Source organism: Strix uralensis, chromosome 19 (assembly GCF_047716275.1).
Source record: "Strix uralensis isolate ZFMK-TIS-50842 chromosome 19, bStrUra1, whole genome shotgun sequence".
In the NCBI taxonomy this organism is placed as follows: domain Eukaryota; kingdom Metazoa; phylum Chordata; class Aves; order Strigiformes; family Strigidae; genus Strix; species Strix uralensis.
The window spans coordinates 3204045-3220904 of record NC_133990.1 but is presented as its reverse complement, the minus strand read 5'-3'; positions in this window follow the sequence as shown (position 1 = coordinate 3220904).

Below are 16860 nucleotides of genomic sequence, written 5' to 3'. Positions count from 1 at the left end.
TTCCCTGTGCCTGGGGGGGGGCTAAATCCATCTTGTTTCCAAGTATCACAGCCTGGGGATGCTGCTTTCCAGGAGGCACCCCTCGCTCAAGGGAGCTGGTAGAGATCCACAGCTCTTAGACACCACCTCAGTGGCTCTGGTGATGTTTTATGGGCTGGGAAATGGAGGGAGAGGGGCATTTGATAGCCAAGGCATGGCACGGGGTGTGCTCCCAGCCCGTTTCCCATGCTCCAGCCCCAGGAAAGCCCATCTACCCCGCACTGCTGGCCATGGGGTCCAGGCCTGCCATGTGCCATGTGCTGGGGGAACTGTGGCTCCGCCAGCCCAGTGAAGATTTGCCTCAGAGGTGACACATCTCCACCGTGTGTCCATAGCCCACCGGCACCCGGCACCAGCCAAGGGGAAAGCCAGGAGGTTACTGTGAGAGACAGACAGAAATACATCTGCAAGGATGAGATTAAAAAAGAGACTATGCAATAACTGTGCTGCGCAAATTAAAGCCCAGCCCGCAGGAGCTGGTGGTGAGGAGAAGTCCTCCCTTGTGTGCTGGGTGGCACAGGGTAAGGAACCTCAAAAGATTGAGCCCGCAGGCTCCCACCGGCTTGAAGGACACTTCTCCATTTTCTGCATTGACATAAGAGCCAGGAGTTCCCGGCTTTGCTGTACCAACTGCCCTGTGGCCACCCTCACCAATGTGGGGTTTTGGGTGGTTCCTTGCTCAGAGCAAAACCCTCGGTGGGGGGGGGGGAAGCAGGAAAAAATCCCACCCCAGTAGGGCTGACACTGAGCAGGAGCCGGCCCTTCCTTCCGCGCCCGGCTCCTCTTCAGCTGCGCCGGCTGATATGGTTTATCTGAGCAGGGCTGAATGTAAACGCTGTCAGCGCCGGCCGGGATTAATTCCTGGGAGTTTGGCAGCCGAGAGATGAAATAACAGCGCTGCGGGGGGGGAAGTGCACATCTCAGACTGAAAAATCCTCCCTGCTAATTTACAGCCAGGTTTCTCTTCTCCCAGGCACTCTTGAGAGAGAACAAAGTCAAGGGCAGAGGGAGGATGGGGGAGAGGACCACGAAGAGGAGGATGAGGATGGCTCCTGGGGGGGCAGGCTGCCTCCTCCTCCTCTTCCTCCCCCCAAGACCCAATGGAGGGGGGATGTTTGGGAAACCACACTTGCCCCATGCGAAGGAGCTGGCCCCAGGGTGCCCAAAAGTGCTTGGCCCCACTGCCAGGGCCCTGGGGGGTGTGGGGGGGACATGACCAGTAGCCCCCAGCCCAGCCAAGCCACCTTCAGGTTTTACAGGCCCCCCTGGGTGCTGGCAGAGGAAGCAGCACTGAAGGCACCGACGTGCTCCTGGACACCTGAACCTGCACCGTGCCCGAGAGAGGAGCCTCCCTCCACTTTCTGCTCACTGCTGGGTCGGTGCCTGTCAGCCTGGGGGGCAATTGCCAGCCCCACACTAATGACCACCCACTCCTCTCTCTTTGGGGAACAAACCTGCAAAAAGCACATTCCCGTTGCTCGGTGCCTTGAACACCATGAGATCACCTGAACCAAACAGCTTTGCTGCTGGGACGCTTCCCATCCCCACACAGATGGGACATCTATTGCTGTTTATTACAAATCCTTTTTATTAATTGACAAGTATATTCACTTTAAGGGAAAGCTTTAGAAAACTGCCCCATGGATGCTGTTGTTTCTCTGTTTGATCAGTTTTGAAGCTGATGTTCCAAACAGCTCCTGAAATAAAATAATCATCAGGCTCTGCCACGTTGTTGTGGGTTTATGTTTACATAGCAGAGGGATTTGTTTTGGGGATACTTTTCTAAGCAATAGTGTGATTTTCATTTACTTTCTTTAGATATTGCAGTAAATAACTACAAATACTTTCACTTATTTTTATGGTTTTCTTGGTAGAGCAAAAATTGGCTGAACAAAAAGCCCAGCAGTGCACGGGCAGGTAAATTGGTTTATTTTAAACTTAGGAAAACCCCATGTCTCATCTGTCTGCCAAAAGCTGTGCATCACTTGGGACTCTGCTACCAGCAAATTAGGATCATACTCAGGATCGAACAATACATTTTGTATCTATCTACACAGAATGTAGTCCTACAGATGTATTTGGAGGTCTCGGCGCTGCTCAGGAGACCCGTGGCTTTGTGTGCCCCATGGTGCTGCCACTGTTCCCTGGGGCCAGGGCTGGCTGCCCTGCCTGTGCCCTGCCTGTGCCCTGCCTGCTGCCAGGATGCGGCCGGGCGCTTTCCACTGAGCTTCTTTCTGTCCCTTGTGACAGAGAATCCCCGGCCTGCGTCTGCCAGAGCACCGTGTGACATCCGCACTGGCTCTGCGGGTAACAAGGGGGTGCAAAAGGTGGGGGGGCACGTCCTGGAAATTGTACTGTCAGCTTTGGGAACCTGATTTAAAAAATAGTCCTAGTGATGATGGCTGGGTGGGGGGGGGTCAATGAGACAGCAGCTGCCCCCCCATCTGTGAAAACCCACCCGTGCCATGGTCCACTTTGTGACCAGAGGCTGGCAGAGGGGTCAGGGTGAGGACAGAGAGGGGTGTCTGCGGGGTTGGGGTGTCTGCAGAGACGTTGTGCCTACAGATACTGGGGTGCCTACGGAGAGACAGGTTGCCAGCAGAGATGCGGGTGCTACAAGGACGCTCCAGGGAAGCAGCTCTTTTGGCATTCCAGCCTCGCTCTCTACCAAGCACCCATCTCCCCCGGGGTCAAGGGATGCTGGAGCCCCCCTGGCCCAGGGCTGATGGAGGGTTATGCTGCATGGCCGCTCAGAGCTCTGCTCCCCGCACCAGCCCAGCTGCTAGATGCAGCTTGGCTTGGCGCCGGCGACAGGCAGGTAACCTCTCCGAAGGTGAATGCAGATAGCTGTGCAGGTAAACACCGCGCTGCAGCCTCCGCTCAGCCGGGCGTGGATCCACAGAGCCCGGGCACAGCTCATCCCGCAGTCTGAGCAGCGCAGGGGGGAGGTAGGCAAGGCAAGGGGGTTGCTCGGGGACAAATGGACAGCTTCTCCTCCCAGCTCGCCTGCCCAAGGACACCCGGCAGGAAGGAAGGTTCAGTCTCTTGCAGAGCTGCTGTTCCAGCAGTAAACATTGCATTCAGCTCCACAAACCAGAACCACCCCTGGACAGGAGACAGCCATGCTCAGCACCAGGGCAGCCCAGCATCTCCCAGCCTGGCCCACGCGTACAGGGTCAGACTCGGCAGAAGGAGCCCCTGGGAAGGCTGGATAAATAGCAGCGGGCAAGGAAAATTTCTTCTCAAAGGTCATCGCTTCCTCTGCAACTGCTGTGAATTCGCCCGCTTCAGTCCCTCCTCCTCTCCACGGCAGCATCCTCTGCCCTAGCCTCTGTCCCAGCAGCCCCCACTGACCACAGCCCCAGTGCTGGGGGGTGAAGCAGCCCCCCCATCAGGCCAGGCTATTCCCAGTCTTATCATCTGACTGGGCAGTCACTTCTACTGGAAGGAAAATCCCCAAGGCTGGACCATCATCCTATGAGATTTGCCAAAGGGACCAGGCGGCTCCTGGGCTCCTGCTCTTTCCTGTTGCACTAAATCACCCCAGAGCCCTCCCAAATGTTTATTCTTTGGGAAAGCAATAAAAGAGAAGGAAACCCCAAAAGGCAAACTCCCACTAGCCTGCCTTTGATTGCATTTGATATTGTTTTATTTCTTAATGCTTTCCCACTGCAGACTGGCCGAGAAGGGAGGGAGGGCAGGAGGAAACAGTGTTTGAAGTGGGTAAAAATATAAATTTCCCACTAATATCTGTGTCCGTAGGGGTCTGTGTGCTGCTAGGGTGGCTCGGTCGGGATCCGGGTGTCTCTGAGAATGGGAGCTGGGGTCCCCCAGTTCCCCAGGCTGTGGACTTGGAGGTGAGTAGGAGCATCCCCGTGTTTGCAAAGGTGATGGAGCATGGGGCTGCCACAGAGCACGGCACGGGTGGGCGATGGGTGCTGCTCCCCATCTCCCAGCCCCTCGACGGCTGGGGCAGGGGAGCTGTGAGGACAGGCAGGTGAGGACGCCGTGACAAGCTCCGTCTGCCGCACAGCCAGGTGGCACCGCTGCCACCAGCACTGTGATGCCAGTGGGAAGGGCTTGGGGGGGCTTTTCCATCCGCTCTGCCCTTACAGAACCAAACCTGGGTTCCCAATTTGCCTGATAGGAAAAAATTCCCCCTGTCTTTGTGTGAAGCACCAAGAGCCAGGTGGTCCCAGGGTGCCCCGTGTCCCTCAGGGGCTGGGCAGAGGTGACAGCCGCGACCCCCGCGTGGCACTAGCGGGGATGGGGGAGTGGGGCGGCAGTTGCTGGTGAGATGGAGGTGAGAGGGAGGGGAGCGCTGAGCGGTGGCAGAGGCTGAGCATCCTCTGCTGCTGCCGGGAACAGCTTCAACCCCTCTCCCAGCGACGCCGAGCGCGGCCGCGGCCTGGCCTCTGCCGTTCGCACCGGGAACGGCAGCGCTGCAGGCAGCCAGCTCCGGCACCGGGCTGATACAGCAGGCAGCTGCCTGCCAAGGGGCTGTGCTGGTCTGCAGCGGGCAGAGGTGATGGGCGCAGCAGGGACAGGCATTTTTTAAGCCTGAGTGAGATGAGAGAGTGAGAGCGGGACATGGAGGGGTCCGAACCAGTGGCAAGGGCTGGGGTCCATGTGGGGCTTTTCCCCCAGGTTGTGTCCTGAGAGACCTGGGAATGAAGGGCTGGGGGGGACACAAACCCATCTGCCTGCATGTGGGAGAAACTCAAGACAACCCAGGGGATCTCCCACCCAGATGGGGGGCCTGTGAAGAGCCAACGATGGGAAAAAAATCCTGGAGAACCTGGACTGAGACATTTTAGGAAGCAGTTGATGTGTTGGAAAGACAAGGAAACCTTGGACTGCAGCCCCAGGATGGGAGCGTGGGGCTTTTATGACACAAAACTACAAGGTTGTGAAAACCAGGATCTTTCGCCCTGAGCATCGTTGGGATGCTGCCTCTGACGTCACCAGAGCTGGTGCCAGGTTCCAGGACGCCTCCACAGGTGGGGGCCCACCCAAAAGGCCATTCCCCAGCTCCATCCAGCCCCAGCACATCCCATATCACTGACTCTGCCCACCTGTGTGCCCCAGCCAGGGCTGGAGGGTGCCTGGCGAGGGGGAAGGTCAAACCCCGCAGGAGTCTGGGGTCCCTCTCCCCGGGCAGCCTCCTGGCTCTGTCAGCTCTCCCACAGTGGGATGTCTGGGCTCATGCCACATGTCACAGCCCCACTGGCACCCAGGTTTATGCACTGTCATCCTTGGGAGGAAAAAATGCAGCTGCCCTGAAAGCAAATGCCCTCTGCCAAACCTACCTGAATTATCTGAGAAAAACTCCTGCTACAGGGGGGCCAAGGCCAAGGGAAGCGGGGCTGAGCTTGCTTCTGAAAATCCTCTTTGAAAGGCCCTGAAACCTTGGCTTTGGTTTCTAACAAAGCCCAATACAGCTCAGATCTCCTCCTTGCTGTGTGCTGCAGTGTCTCTCCACATCCAGGGACGGGACCTGCCCCCGGCGGGCAGTGAGCAGCAGGACCTTGCCTGGCCCCAGGCTGCTGGGGACGGATCCCACCCTGGAAGATTTCGTGGCTTGACAGGGAGGGATGATTCCTGCTGAGATGTCCCAGCCCTGGGCCTGGCACACAGCACCAGGGGCTCCCAGCAAGTCACCCAGCAGCACCACTGCTGGGTGCACCCTGCACAGGACGGGTCTCCCAACGCCGGGGTGCGCAGCGCTGTGTCCCCCCCGCGTTCCTTTGGGGACAGGCCAGACAGGACATTTATTGCCAGGCTGGGCTGTGGGGCAGTTTGCACAGCAGAGGGAAATGCTCTGCAGAGCATCTCCCTGGCGCGCTGACGCAACTCCCTGACGTGGCTGCCTTGGGGGTTTTTTGGTCATTTCTTTTGCTTCCTTATTGCCCAACGTGCCACAGGGTTCGCACAGGTGGCAGTCACCGTCCTCTCTTTCCTTTCAGCCAGCCTGCACAGGGCTCTGCCTGGCTTCTCCACAGAAGGACACATCCTGCAGGTCCAAGCCTTGGAGCAGGATGCAGGCAGGGTCACAGCAATGATGTTTTTTGTTGGCCTCATTTTGTCCCAGCCAAAGATGGGCTGATCTGTCCCCTCCCAGACACAGGGAGAAGTCAGTGCCTGGCATCTTGGCACAGGTCCCTGCTTGCCACCCACCCTACCTTGCAGCTGAGGACATCCTCACCTCAGCCCTCCCTCACCCCTGAGTCACAGGCAGGGAGCATCCACCCGCCCCACGGCACAGCCCGCGTCGGGGCGTCCGTGCCCAGCCACCCCCCCTGGCACTCACTGGGCTCTCCCCTTCTCCACCCGCTTCAAAACACAACTTCAAAGGAGCTGGGAGGAACCGAAACCTTTTTCCACTCTTTTTTCTACGAGGAACCAGGATCAGATTTGCTGAGGAAGAACCCATGGAAGTGGAAGGTGGAGGGCAGCTGCGAGCATGAGCTAAACACCCTATTAGACACCAGTGAATCCAAGCTGGACCCAAGCTGCAGCACCCAGGGGCAGTTTTAGCACAGCGGGCTTGCTTGAAGTGTCCCTGTGCAGGTAAGACAAATATAAAGGAAAAATGCAGTTTTGAATAGCAAGGCAAAGTTAATTCCTGGTCCTGCCTGGTCCTGGCTGTAAATTCAGTCTGTGCTCGCCCGCAGTCATGAATCCAGAATTTATTTTGTGCGAAAAAACAGGGTCTATTTTCCTGTAGAAAAGCCTCAGCCCTAACCAGCTCATGCCAAACCCGGGGTGTAAAGCCCAGCACCAGGCGGTTGTGGGAGGGCGATGGCGCAGGGGCAGTTCCCCGCGGGGCTCAGCCCTGCCAGGCTCTGGACCCGTCACCGCTGCCAAAGCCAACGCAACCAGCTCTGCGGCCACTGCCCCGGCACCGTGACCACCGCCCCTGGCACAGCGGGGTCCCCGCTGCTGGGAAGTGAGGGCAGGGGAGTCGTGCCCTGGGCTCCTAACAGTGACCAGCCCGAATCGTGGCCAGTCCTAATAGTGCCCTGTCCTAATAGTGACCGGTTCTAATACTGAGTGGTCCAAGTAGTAGCTGGTCCTAATGGTGCCCAGTCCTAATACTGACCAGCCCTAATAGTGCTCAGTCCTAGCAGTGACCAGTCCTAATACTGACAGGTCCCGATAGTGCCCAGCCCTAATCTTGAGCGGTCCTAGCAGCAGCCGATCCTGGCAGCGCCCGGTGCCGGCCGTGCCCAGCTCCCCGCCGCTGGTCCCGTGGGGCAGAGGCCCGGGGGAGGCCGCCGGGGCTCAGTCCCCGGTGTGGGCCGAGGGGGGGGGGGGGGGGGGTGGGCGAGCAGCCGGCGGGCGGGGACCCGCGGGCGCACCCATGGGTGACGCCATGGGCGGGCGCTCAGCGGGGCGGGCCCCGGGCGGAGGCCACGCCCCCAAGCCAACCAAGCCCCGCCCCCGCTAAGCCACGCCCCCAGGCCACGCCCGGCCCAGGTGGAGGCAGCGGCGAGCGGCGGCCGGTGCCGGCGGGACCGGGACCGGGCTGAGGTGAGTGGGGCTGAGGGTGGGAGCGGAGTGGAGCGGAACGGAACGGAGCGGAGCGGAGCGGGGGGGTCCCGGTGCCTCCACGCCGTTTCGCTTCGTGACCGCCCGGTTTGTTGCCGCTTTGTGACCGGTCGCGTCCCGCCAGCTTCCTCCTCCGCCCCGCGCCTCCGCCCTGCCCGGCCCGGCCCGGGCTACCGGCCCCGCCGGCGGTGGGGGCCTGCCCCTGCCCCCCCGGGGGCCCTTTGCCGGGGCGGTGGGGATCCCCCTGCCCGGGCTGCGGCCGTGCCCCGCGCCCTCCCCGCTGCCCCCGGGGCGGGCAGCCCGGACGGGTGGGGGGACCCTCCTCTTCCTCCTCCTCCTCCTCCTTATCACTGGGGGAAGTGGGTGCGTGTCCCGGCGGGGTGACCCGGCCGTGCGCCCCGGGAGGAGGGGAAACCGCGGGGCGGGGCGGGAGGGCCCTGCCCGCTCCCCTGCCCAGGGGAGGAAAGCCCTAACCTACTTTCTGGAGCCGATGGCCCGATAAACAGGCGCGTGTGCGGTTTTGTTTTTGTTTGGTGGGTTTTCCCCTTCCCAGCGCCCTTCGGAAGCGGCAGCAGCCTCGAAACCACGGGTGAGGGTACCCGGGCCCTGCCCGCTCCCGCTCTGCCCGAGAGCATCGCCCTCCTCTCCCGCCGATGCCGGGGCTTTGTTGTTGTTGCTGGTTTGAGGTTTGGTTTAAAGGCTCTGGCACGCTCACACGTGCTGCCTGAAGTGGCGAGTGCTGCCGCCAGCCCCTTGCGAACAAACAAAACCCTTCGAGATCAGAAAGGTCCGGTCATCCTGTGTCTGTATGTGCATCCCACGGGGAGCTGAGGGATGCTGGGTGTGGATGTTTTAGCCAGTTGATTTTCTTGCTGATGGCCCTCAGTGGTTTTGGGGCTGAGTTTTACCCCTGTCCTGCCCTGCCTTGCTGCCAGGCCCACAGGACCAGGCAGAAGCTCTTCCTCCAGGCTTGCCCAAAGCCTGAGTGCGGTGCCCACGGTGGTCTGTGACCCTGTAGCTCTCACTCAGCTCCCCGTGCCCACATTCTGCAGGGGGAAGGGGACCTGAGAGGCTGCGTTGTCACTGCTGGGTCCCTGTGGCAAGAGGAAGTGCCTGCCCTCTTCCTCAGCACGGCGTCATCCTTCCCGCTGCAAGGCCGTGGGGAGCCGGGACGTTCTCCTGCCTGCGGGCGCCCGGGTCCTGGATGGTCGTTCCTGGGGTTTTCTCGGGTGAGCTCGTGGTTCGCAGCACATCGGCCCAGTTGGAGGGTTGGGGAGAGCACCTCACTCCAGTCCCGTGGCTGTCCTGAGCAGGGAAGTGCTGCCCAGAGCATCCTTTTGTCTCCTGCCCCTTTCCCAAGTGGAAAATAACCAACTTGGAAACGTGTCACCTCTGAAATGAGCCAGAGGGTTCAACTGCAGCCATGCCTGGGAGAAGACAGAGCCACCTCTGCCTGCTCTACCCCAGCACCGCGGGCTTCACCAGTAGCTTCCTGAGCTCCCCAGCTGCTGTGCCTGGGCTCTGCTGAGCTCCTTTGCAGTTAGTGGGGTAATCAACACCTCTTGCTGCTTGCTCATTTGCAGGGCAGCTTCTGCCTGTTTTGCTCCTGTTTGCTGGAAAGCGGGTGTCCAAAGCGAGTCTTGGTAGCCACCCCGCTTGCCTCAGCGGCGGGTTTCTCTGGCACCGTTGCAGCTGTGCTGGAAACTGCACCTGGAGGTTCTGCGAGCCCCGTGTGAGAAAGGCTAAACCACAGTGCGGGGGAGTGGGGTTTGACGCTGAAACAGCCACCCCGGTACAGATTCTGCAAGGTGGAGCCGAGCCTGGTGTCGCTCTCGGGGGCACGTGCAAGCACGCGGTGGGTGCGGGCAGCGTTGCCGGAGCGGGGATGCCGGCGGGAGGAACTGGGGATGGTGCTGGGGATGGGGAGCGTGGGGGTGTGAATCTGGTGGGGAAGGGGCTGGATGGGTTGTGTCTCTTCAGGAGCGGGGGGCTGCACTCCTGGGGTTGCACTGGGGGAGCTGGGGAATTCAGGTGGTGTTTGGCTGCGCTGGGGTCTGTGTTTTGTCCTTTGATACTGCTCCCGTTTAACTCTTGAAGTGAAGCTGAGGGATCCCCCAAATAAATCCTTATTCCTTCCCTTAGGTGGTTGGTCTCAATCTGAAAAAAAACCCCTCAGGATAAGCTTGGAAGTCAAAACAGTGCTCGTCATAAAAGGAAGTGGGGGGGTGATGGTGGGAGCCCTGGTCCCACAGCATCCATGGTGGCGTGTCACGCTCTGCAAGGAGGGGGCTTGTCCTTCTCTCGCTGTCCCTTGTCTGCTGTACAGGCAGCCCTGCCCAGGAGCTGCCCAGCCTGGCACAGGGCTCCTGAGACATTTCCATGTTTCCCATGGACACCGGGAGCCCTGCAGGGACCTGAGCCTGGAGGAGCGAGTGTGGGCTTGGTGATGGCAGGGGCTCTGTGCCAAAGGAGTCAATTAGTGGAGGCCAAAAACTAATTACTTAAATCCATATGAGCCCACAAGTGATGGGATCATAAACTCTTCTCCTCTTGAAGAGCTTTTTATCTAATGACCGCTGGTCTCTGTTGTCCTGCTGAGCCCGGAGATGTCTGACATGATGAGCCCCCAGTGGGGATGGGCATGGTCCCTTTTAATTACGAGGATCCAGGACTTGTGGCTGTTTGGGAGCATGTGGTGCTTTGGGTTATGGTTGTTTCCAGGCTTCCAAGTGAGCACTGAAAGCTGTGTGTGTGCTTGAGAGTATTGAAGAAACCCTTGGCACTGGTGGCCTTTTTCTCACTTAATTCCTGTTTCTTAAAAACCAAAAAGTGGTTGGTTGGTGGCTGCTCTCTTAATGAGGCTTTTGGGGTGGGGGATAGACCCAGGGAGGATGCCTTGGGGAAGGTCCATGTGCTGGGTGGCCCTGGGACCAACCTTGCCCTCTGCTTGGCCCCCCCACAGGACCCCCGTGTCCCCCTTGTCCTTGGGGACCCGCACCCTGAGGGCCAGCATCGCAGGGTGCTGGTTGCGTTAGCTGAGCACAGGGCAGGGGAAACCTCCCATAACCGTTTTGGGAGGGCAGGGGAGCAGCCTGCACCCCTTGTGGAAATCAAGTACTTATGGGGTTTGCATGTGAGGGCTTCCCCCCTCCTCCATCGTCCTCTGGTAACATCTGGGGGGAGTTGCACAGACTTTGATAAAGTCCTTACAGGCTGCCCAGGGAAGGGACCAGCTCGCTGCCTGCCGGGGCGGTGGAGGGTGGCAAGGCAGGGAGTCTTATAGTATTGCAGTGCCCCAGTTTCCCCACCTATCAAACGCCACAAATGAGTCAGAAAGCGTGAAAGTCTCCTGAAACCCACTGCTTATCATCTTGAGGGGAGTTTGAGCACCCACCGGTGCAGGATTTGCTGCTGCAGCTGTACCGTGAGAGGGGGGAGCATGGGTGCAAACCGACTCGCTCGACGGGTTGACCCAGCGCTGAGGGATCTGGTGGAGTTGAGAATGGTCAGTGTGAGGCTCATGGTTGGACTGGAGGAGCTTCAAGGTCTTTCCCACCTGAGATGATTCTGTGACGCCTGTGGTGCTGGAGGATGGAGCAGGGCAAGTGTCAGGTGATGCTCCCCAGCCTTTTCCCAGGCTGCTGCAGTTGGATGGGAGGGAGAAATCGGCCAGTGTAGGGGGGACACGGTCTCTGTGCAGGATGTCCAGCCCTGCGGTGACCTGCTCGGCTGGGCAGTGTGTGGCTGGTGGGATGCTCCTGCCCTCCGCTCCCATCCTGGGGGTGCCGTGTGCTCAGCCATCCCTCCCATCTGCAGGCACCTTTGTGGGGTGCTGCAGCTCCCAGGGCAAAGGGCCCCTCCTAGCAGTCTGTGGTTTTGTTTGTTTGGGGGATTTTTATTGCCTTTTGCTTAAAAATAACAATCCCTGATGTATTTGTCTGGTCTGACGGACACACTTGGGGCAGGGGAGATGTAGCTGGTGCCCCCCGAGATGCCCAGGGTGCCGGTGCAGCCTCGCAGGGCTGCCTTCGCTCCCCACGCGTCGTGCAGCAGCTTGTGCCGGGGATTTGACGTGGTTATCCCTGTAATTCGCCGGCCTGCAGGAACGCCAGGGCAGGGCTGGGAGTGACCTCCCGTTACGTGTAAGCCCGAAGGCTGCACGCCGTGCTCGTGGGCAGCTGGGGCGAATCCCTGATGCTCGGCGTTGGCGCGTCCTGCCCTTTCCTCGGCTCCTCTGTGGTGTGAGCAGGGAAGTCTTGTCGGGACCGGCACTGTGCTGCTGGTGTAAGGCTTTTCCTTGGGTGACGCCGTAACCAGGGTGAAGTCGGCTCATGCATGTGGTGGTTTAACCCGCGTGCTCCTGGGGAAGCCGTGGAGATGGCTCCTTAAAAATCAGCATCCCCACACCCTGCAGTGAGCTGTGTGGCTTCCCTGTGGGCACAGCATCCCTGGGGTGGGATGGCAAGCAGGAAGAGGATGAGGATGGTGGGGGAGACCCCACCACCAGCTCTTGGCAGCTGAGAGGCTGCAAAGTGCATTGCTGGCACAGATCCATGGTGATGCTGCGGTGGGGGGAGAGCATCCCACGGTTTCCGTAGGCACTGGTGAGCGTAGGATCCCCCGTGCCGGGTTTGTGCTGTGTTGGATGGGAATGAGCAGTTCCTGGTCGGGCTTTCCTCTGCAGGGTGCAGACCTGGGTGCTTCTGGCCTTGTGGCAATTGGGAACAAAAGGAAGAAGGCTGAGGAGTGGCCCACATTTGGCTGCTGGTGTTTGGGAGGAGGGAGGGATGGGCAGGGAGCAGCCTCCCCGGGTTACACCGGGGCCAGGGGAGCACTGAGGCTTAATGGGGTGTCTGAGGGGCACCCCCCCGGCCTGCTGCCAGCAGAGGTGCCACCTTCATCCACAGCCTTGTCCCCTCTCCTCAGCTGCTGGCGCCAGGAGGGATCGAAGGAAGCTGCTGGTGTTCACCTGGGCCTCTCCCTTTGCACGGGGGGCCAGCGGGGTGAGCAGCCGCGTTGTACGAGCCTTGAAATGGCTGCGCTGAGATAAGGAGCCTGTTCCCAGAGATAGGAGCTTTAGCTGAGGGGGCTCATCCTGCCACCACCCCAGGGCTCATCTTGTGCCTGGGATGAGCTGAATTGGCACACAGGACTGAGCACCACCTCTGACTGCTGCATCCCACATGGAGTGGGAATGCTCAGAGCTCATGGTGAGGGGACCCTCTGCAAATATGGGGTGTTTCTCCCAGCTCGATGCTGTTCTGGGTGGCTCAGCGCTCTCCGAAACAGGCAGTGAGGGATTGGGGAAGTCTGCAAGTCCAGCCTGAGTCCTCACGCCAAGAGTTGCTGTTTTGCAGAAGAATGGGAGGAAGAAAGGTACCCCCCCATCCCCATTGTCCTCTCGCACCAAGTATTTTTCTTTGAAGAGGGAAGTGAGAGTGAACTCAGTAATGACCTGTGGCATGGGGATCACAGGCAGATGGCTTGCAGGCAAGCTGTCCCCCTTGCCTCATGTAAATAATGACCTGGGACCCCTCAGCCCCTTCCAGAAGGTGCAGCTGGGGCCGAAGCACTCGCACAATCATGCCCATGCACCCCGTGTTTAAGCCAAGCTAATGAGGAATCGAAGTAGCTCAGAGTAATTACTCAGTTCTTAGATAAAACCAAGTTAAATCAATGCTGGTAGCCTGGGGAATCTGTGCAGTGCCTGGAAAAGAGCTTTCCTTGGGTCTGGAGAGTGCTGCAACCCTTTCTGCAGTGCAGCTGGGGAGTAGCCGACCCCTCTGCACATTCACTGGTGGAGCCGCCCTTGCTTCCCTCGCTGCTGGTGGAGATTTTCGCCCTTTGCTCTTTCCGAAGCCGTTGGGGTGACTCAAAGCCTCCACGTGCGTGTTCCCCAGTTGTTCCAGCCCGAGGAAAGGGCCAGTGGGTCGCGGGTCCCCCTGCGCAGCCACGGCCCCTCCAGCAGCACCCACCGCCGCAGCCGGTGCGTCTCCACTTCGGGAAGCAGAGAGGGTTTGTGCGGTGCCGCCTATTTGGGGTTATTCTGCTGTGAGGGTGCGTGGACCCCTGGGAAGGGGGAGCAGGGAGGGGTGGGGTGGGTGGGCAGCGGCACAGAGGGACCCCGGCTCACCCCAGCGGGTCGAGAAGCCTGTGGGTGCCAGCACTCACTCTGCCAGAGCAGGGTGGGTTGTTGTGCTGGTAAAAATTAATGAGGGTGGGAAAGGAGGCGCGGCTGGGATGTGGGAAATCCTCCACGTGGGGTGCTCCCAGATCTTGCAGGCAAATCCTTCCCTTCCCATACAGATACCTGTGGTGTCACCCCAGACTGCCGGGGAGAGCGGGGCCACGCACGCTCCCGGCGATCAGACCCTTGCAGCGGGGAAGCCCAGCACGTGGCTGCCTTGTGCGGCGGTGCGAGCAGCCATGCACCCTCCCCAGCCCTCGCTTCCCTTCCCCGCAGGCAGGCAGGCAGGCAGGGCTCTGCCTGCTACGCCTTTATCAGCAGCACCCCGCGCAGCCCCCCCTGGCCGGCATGCTCCATCTCCCCTGGTAGCTTTGCTTCCTTCCAGGGCGTGCCACGTGCTCCAAGCTCGCCCGGGCTGAACAAACCCGCCTGTGGTTGCCCAATGTCCTGCCCGATGTAGAAAATGGGAGAGGATTTCCTAATGGCAGCGTGGGTGAGGTGCGTGTCGGCTGCCTGCGTGCCCCGGTCCGGCCGGGCTCTCGCCACCCATCAGACATCCGTACCCCACCTCGCTACCCCAACAGCCGTGCTGGAGATGGGGATTAAAGCTCCTGTGGGTGCCGGTGCCCCCCGCATGGCTCAGCAATGGAGGAGAGGGAGGGGGCGGCTTAAAACACGCCCTGGAACACAGAGGTCCTCTCTCAAGACTCAGAGTGAAACCTTGCATCTTGGAGGTTTGCTGACCAGTCCTGCTGTGGCGGGGTTGGCACACGTGGGGAAAAGATGGAGTTGCCTTTGCTGTGGTGGAGGGAGAAAAAAGAAAAAAATCAGCGTGATGTCGTGGTGCTGGGGCGTGAAATGGTCCTGCGTGGGCTGCAGGGGGGCCTCTGTGCTGTGGGCGTGGGGCTGTACAGGGACATGAAGTCTCTTAGGGATAGGAGGGTTCCTGCAGTGGTGCCATAAAGTGTGTTTCGTCCTTTAAAAAAAAACCTGAATACTCAAAGCACAAAAAATAAGCAGAGGGTGAGAGGAGGGAGGCAGCAGACAGAGCCTGGCTGCTCCTCGGCTCAGGGGTCGGTGCTCTCCAGGTCTCCCCATTTGAGTGGGTCCACGAGAGACTGAGGCACACACAGGTCTGGGCTTTCCAAGAAGAAAGAAAAATATTAAGATAATTAGTTCTCCATCCCAGAAGTATTTTTCCTTTTTTTTTGGTGTGTGTTTGTTTGTTTGTTTGTTTTTCCATCATGTCTTTTCATTTCAAGAGCGGTTTGTGCTGGGCTGCTTCTCTCAGAAACTGGAAAATGGTAAAAAGCTTTTAGGAAGGGAGATGAAGAGGGGGAGGGTGCCGGGTGGCCGCTCGGGGTGCTCTGCCTGGGTGCGAGGCCACAGGGGCTCAATGCTCGGAGCAGTTGGACTGACTCACTTTCTGATCCGGGGCTCTTAATAACCAGGAGCACCTTTTAACGAGGCTCCAGCCTAGAGAAAGGTCTTTAAGGCGCTCGTGAATCATTTATGGCAGCCGCCAGCTCTGCCTGATGGACTCTTGGGTGTGAGCCTCCACGATGGCTGCGGGGGTGGTCGGGGGCTCCCCGGCATCGCTGAGCCCTTTCTCACTGCCCGATGGAGAGGGAAGAGCAGGGGCTCGTCGTGCTTAGGGTGATGGGTGTGATGGGTGCTTGGGTGCTCACAGGGGGTCCCGCTCCCAGCCCCACACCCTCAGGTGGCTCAGAGCTGCTTTCCCCTCCCAGCTTAATTGCACCAGCCTGATGTACTTATATTCCAGCACTGGTAATGTTGCCTCTCCTCACGCCAACAGGCTCAGGGAGAGCAATCCCGACCCTTCTCTGGGGCTCTGTGCACCCGCTGTGCCCTGCATACATCCCCCTCCGACCAGGGCTGCTCTGCAGGGTTGTCTCCGGTGTCTCGTATGATGGTTGTGCTTGGTTGTCCCCAGCTCTGCTCTGCAGGTTGCTGCTTGGCGGTCCCTTTGCATTGCTCAGAGCATCCCAACATGTCCCATGGTGATGCCTTGTACAAGCCACGTCACTTTTTCCATCACTTGCTTCCTTGGGTGTGCTTCCTTGGGTCAGTGTCTGTCGTGATTCACCCCAGGGCTGGGAGCCAGCCCTGGTCGCCCTCTCTGTGCCTTGCCCAGTTGAAGACTAAAACCTCGTCCCAGTTGCTCACCAGTGACTGCAACACATCTGCCCTCTTGGGAGGGGGTGGGGGCTTCACCCCCCTGCTGCTTGAGCACGGGCCGTGTCCGTCACTGCTGGATGTCAGGCTTTGGTGAACTGCAGCAGACAAGAGCTTTGAGAGGGAAGATGTGGGGGATCTCTTCTTATCAACCAGACCAGGTTACACCCCTCCACCCCCCTGCCTGTTTATCACTCCCCCACGGATGATGGCAGCGTCCCCAGTGTACTTCTGTCTCTCCCTGGAGATCTTTTCCAGCCTGAAGTGACACTGTGCTACCCTCGAACCCCTCTTCCAGCTGGAAGCAAAGCTCCTACCAAGCTCAGGACGTGTTTGTGGGTGCTGAGTCCCGTGTCCGTCCCCCCCCCGCTGCTGTCCCCACAGCAGGACGTTCGCACCGCTGCCAGCTCAGCACGTCGCCGTTGCCTCTCACTTCCCTTTCCTAACCCCGGGGCAGAGCCACCACGTCCACCCCGGGTTCCTGGGGACTGGGCTGAGGCTCCCTGGGGATCCGCAGCTGCCAGCGCCGAGGGGCTGTGCCCTGCGGAGGGGACTGCTGGTGGTGGGGCTGCTGGGCAGAGAGCAATGCTCCTGCTGGCATAGCCCTTCATCCCGGGGCTGGGAGGGTGAAGGGGACCCAAGGGGCCGAGCTCATGGCAGGTCTGCTCTGGGTGGAGGTGCTGGCTGTCCCCTTCGCATGCCGAGCGCGCTGGGTGAGAGCGGAGCCAGGGCTAAACACTCAGGGAGCTGGAAGATGCCTTCCCAGCACCATCCGCGGGGAATTTCTCTGGCTGGCGCAGGGTAAAGCTTGTGGGTCAGTATCTGTGCTGGGAGGTGGCCGCTGCACCCAACCCATGTGGCCAAAGAGACTTCAGCCCTCGGGGGCT